Below are 5,146 nucleotides of genomic sequence, written 5' to 3'. Positions count from 1 at the left end.
AAAGGAACATAGGAGTTTGTCGCTAGGTATTTGACCAAATAGGATCGTCCAGTTCCTATAGAACCTATCACTAAAATACCCCTACTAGGGGGAGGTAGGGCTAAGCGGAGCGAAAAGGGTTTTCCATGAGATGGGAAATGCAAACTATTAGCCCCCCACAAGGTGTGTGAATAAGTAATTGTCTGATAATTAGCAAGGAATATACGTCTTTCTACTAAACAGGATGTATTGAATTCATAAATCATTAGATACTTTTTTTGAATGTCAACTAAGTATCGTAAGTAAATTGCTCCCGGTTGTTCACTTATTTGATAACCAGAGTTATTCTTTGATAAAAGATCACTATGAGTAAGACTCAATAGAATTTGATCAATCCTTTTTTCTGTTGTTAAGGTAGAAAACTGAACCAAGAATTCTTTTTCTTTATCATCAATCGAATCAGTGTTCGAGACCCAGGATTCTATTTGATCATCAATCCAATCACCATTCACGTTTTTTATTTTTCTTATCAAGGAATAGATTGCTTTACTTGGATGACTTAGATGTCTCGTATTTCTCGAAAAAGCGATTCGATTGATGGGATTTGGTATAATACTTATGAGATCGATGAGATTCCAATATTTATTCTTAGAACGTATGGATTTGACCCCATAAGCGGGACCACCACCCCATAGCATGTTGCTACCAAAAGCAAAACTCCGTATTTCTTCTAGAGAATCTCCTAATTGTTCCAGAGCAACTAGAAAGATATTCTTTAACCAGAAAGAATTCAGTTCAGATGTAGGATACCTATCCAGAAGTTTTCGCAACTCAATCATGTATGATGGAATCATCAAAGATTTTACCTTTTCGAACTCTGTCTGTAACTCACTATAGACTCGAGAAACAAAGAGAAGATGTGTACGAACGAGATATCCAGCAACAAGGAGAAGGAAAAGGATTGAATAGAAGAACTCCTGAACATTTAGCGATCTCAGATGTGTCGATATCAATAGTAACTCATTATTTCGATGAGTCATTTCTTCGGACAGAAGAAGATTATGGAAACAATTACCCGGAATCTCACTTATCAGATTCCATTGTGGAAGACACAATGGAATCTGACGAATTCGCCATAATATATCTGACCCATGCATAATATCATGAAAAATGGATACAAATTTTTGGCTGCTACTTAGTATCGGCAATAGGTCTGAAAAAGTATCTAAAAATATGAAATTTAGATATTTGTACCCCGTCGAGGTAAGGAACCATGGTATATATGTTTGGAATAGATTCCATTTTGAGAGAGTTGAAAAAACACTATCTTGTTGAAAGGTTCTATACAGCTGACCTTTCTCAAGGCATTTTTGTAGACAAGAACTCCGTTTTTTCCTTTTTTCGGATGGTAAATATTTCTCAGAACATGGAGTGTGAATCCAACCCATGTTTGAATTGAAATTGAGATACTAATACAAGTTCTTCCCTTCTGAATCAGGTATATTCATATCTGAAAGAGGTTGACAATAAGTTTTTTCAAAATGGACTATTTGTCCCTCTGTTAGAGGTGTTCCAGAAATGTCTGCGATCGAGTAAATAGCTCCACGAACGAATGGATCGTATCGAATTGGAAAATGGAAAGATTTGTAGAAGTTATACCCTTCGTCGCCACTTTGCGGAAAATCGTTAGGTATCAATATGTTAGATACCTGTAACTCGATTGGTGAAATAGTATCTCTCTTCAAAAAAGCATGTTTTTTTTGACCATCGCAAAAAGAAAAGATTTTGTTGCGAATGAACAAGATTTTGAGGAATTGTCCATACGTAAAATCATAATTATTGATACGGGCCTTTTCCACATAAAAAGGGAATCTTTTGTTACAATAGAAGCAGAAGTGATATTGATTATTCAAGAATCGAAGTCGATTTGCTTTATAAAAATAGTATATCAATGAACTTCTATGAAATGGTTTCACGGGATTCAGCCAATTGTCTGGATCGTGGGATATCATTGAGAAATAGGAATCTGTGTTATCAAAAGATTTCCTGCGATTCTTTCTAGTATGGAATGAGTCAATCATCCACTTTGGTATCTTATTGAACAAAAATGGTGATATTGTTCCTCCATTGATCAAGAATTTCGATTTTTGGGAAGTATCTTGGTCATCCAATAATAAGGGTTTCCTTTTTTTCAAATGAAAGATTTGAAGACCTATTGATTCTAATAACTGATTACAGAGTGGATCATTCGGACCTTTCAATTCATAGATGTGGATCTCGGACCTATGAATGGGGATACCCCCAAAACTCACAAATAAAAAAGAAGGAAGTGAGTTAGACAAAAAGAGAAGAAACTTGGGCAAAAAAAGAAGTAACTTGGACAAAAATAAACAAAGTGACTTAGACAAATCTTTTTTGTCGATAACCTCAGACCAATCAATCGAATATTGATTAATATGTAATCGATCGAACACTACTTGAAAACGGCTATTCTGCTCAGAAATGAAATAGTCCAAATGTTCCTGGAAATTCTTGCTCCCATTGGACCATTTGTATCTATATACATTAGGATCCCAATTCATAGATCTCTCCGTTCGAGAAATCAAAATAAGAGGATCGAACCACTTCTTCTGACTCTTTTTCAAATTTGATAAATGTTGGTTGATCGTGTATTTCATTCTAGTTCGATGATTCAGAGTATCATTTCCTATTTGATACCTTTGAATTCCATATTCGAAGTTGCAATTGAATCGATTCAATACATTTCTTATGTAACCATGGGTGCTATATTGGATTTGAATCAGATTTCGGATCAATCTATATTGATTGACTGCCTCCATTATGTTGTTGCTAGCAAATACAACTATTTTAGGTTTTGGATCTTCCACATTATTTCCGCAAGAGGTCTGGACCCATTTTTTTATGATCCTTCGATAAAAAGATTCATTCTCTTCATAAAAAAGAGGAGGTAGAACCAATAAAGAGTGCTTTTTCGATTCATCCCTGGAGTTCAATAACTCATTCAAGAAATGTTTTTGATCCAATCCGGAGGAATCCATAGAAAAATCAAATTCCTTATGATACACCAGATCCGGCTCGGTTATTGATAGAGTGAATAGATCTGCCATTTCTTGAAATATATCTTCTGATTCAAAATCGTGGTGTAACGTGTATCTCCCCCTGTTCCGGTCATGGAATAGATGAAATAAACCCCAAAATGGATTTTTGTTCAAGAATGAAATCTTATTGGAACTGTCCAGTTCACCCTTTGGAACCATATCACATCCTCGATAGGATGAAATAGGATGAATTGAGACGGTATTTTGTAAGTACATAATTATCTTGAATAAATTCACTATTTCTTTCTTTTCCGATCGCCTGGAAAAAGCAAGATGTTTCTTTTGTTCTTTTTTCAACAATTTCTGATCTCTAGTAGACCTATCAGTAGGATTCGAACCCAGATGAAGTTCTGACCATCTGTCAGAGAAAAAAGAACGAGTGGCTCTTGCAGGATTCCCAAAAAATTCTTCGATTTCTTCCGGAAGCAGATGATTATTCATCTGCTTCTCACGTTCCATGAATAGTCGGCACATTGAGGAATATCCAGAAAGGATTTTAAGGAATCGCTCTGATTCTATCTCTGTTCGTTCCGTTTGAAGAAAGGAAGGATCCCAACAAAGAATCGATCTTTCTTTTAGTTGTTGAATCTCTCTTTGATTGATCAATGTGTGATATTTCGAATCCTCATTCCTAATGGAATCGAAAGAATCCTTGGATTGATCAGAAGATCCTTTCAATTGGCTAGAATCCGTTACTTGAATGAAACTAGATCTCGTGGAATCATATTGAAGATTTGATGATACATTCCGTACCTTGCTAAAAAACCGATCCTTGTTTCCCAACCACACATTGTCTAACCAAATCCAATTCTCTCGTGACATGTTCCTCAAAAAATCCGATTCGTGCGGACTCTTCCCCCAACTAACGAAGAGATCTTGACGGAATTGCCACATATGAAATTGAGCACAATTTTGCAAAGAAATAGCCCGCTTGTTTCTCAAGAAGAGATGCGAAACATGCTCAATATCATTTGATTGAATAATTGACCCAGTCCCTTGTTGTTTGAAGAAACCCTCCACTTCCTTTGGTATTTTTTCACGAAAAGCAAACATGAGATAATAAATCCAGTCTTTCACTAAGATTTCGAATAGCTGTCCCGAATTCAAGTTGATTATGTTTCGCCTCTTTCTCGGGGAAAGACGATCAAAAAATTCCCAATCATGGTCCTTACGGATCGGATCATCCATATAATATACAAAAAGGAACTCCAGATATTTGATATCTTTCTCTTTGAATGAGATCTCAATTCCAGCGATGGTTTCATTAGATATCTTACAACTAGAATCGCTCTTTTTTCCTATCCAGTTCCTCCACCACCGCGAATCCCAGTTAAATTCAGGCATGATATACTTTTTAGTTATTGGGAGAACCCGAGTACTCTCTTTCGGATCCAGGAAAGAACTCTCAGAGATCTTTTTTCCTTTTGGAAGATACAGGAGCGGAACAATCAACCTATTGATATTGGAAGACTCAGATGATTCTTCCAATGTATCATTTTTGGGTCCAATGGAATTCATAGGTATAGGAAGAAGCCTTGTCAAATAGGGATTTTTTCTTTCGACCATTTTTCGATTGTTAATACGATATATAAGGACCGCTACTACAAAGAGTACTACATACTTGATCGTGAAATATCGATTGCTTGTTGAACCCTGTGAATTGCGTGAAAGTAGGATACTCCAAATTCGGGAGTCCAAGAGTTTTATAAAACTCTCTTGATGGAAAAAAAATATGAATGAAAAATCCCGCTGAATTGAATTGGGTCCATGAATCTAAGAAATAGCGAGAATTCTTGATTTCTCTCAATATCTCTCTCAATTCGAAAATCCAGGATTTGAATTGATGTCCTTTCATCGAATCCTCCTAATTGCATTGATTTATCCGAAAGATTTCACTTCAATTGGAATTTGGTTATTCACCATGTACGAGGATTCCCGCTAAGCATCCATGGCTGAATGGTTAAAGCGCCCAACTCATAATTGGCGAATTCGTAGGTTCAATTCCTACTGGATGCACGCCAATGGGACCCTCCCTCCAAAAAGTCTAT

The sequence above is a fragment of the Vigna unguiculata genome, chromosome 3 (assembly GCF_037176805.1).
Source record: "Vigna unguiculata cultivar grain cowpea cultivar isolate G323 ecotype 2 chromosome 3, ASM3717680v1, whole genome shotgun sequence".
NCBI classification, from domain to species: Eukaryota; Viridiplantae; Streptophyta; class Magnoliopsida; order Fabales; family Fabaceae; genus Vigna; species Vigna unguiculata.
The sequence above is the reverse complement of the archived record's forward strand: the minus strand, read 5'-3'. Positions refer to the sequence as shown.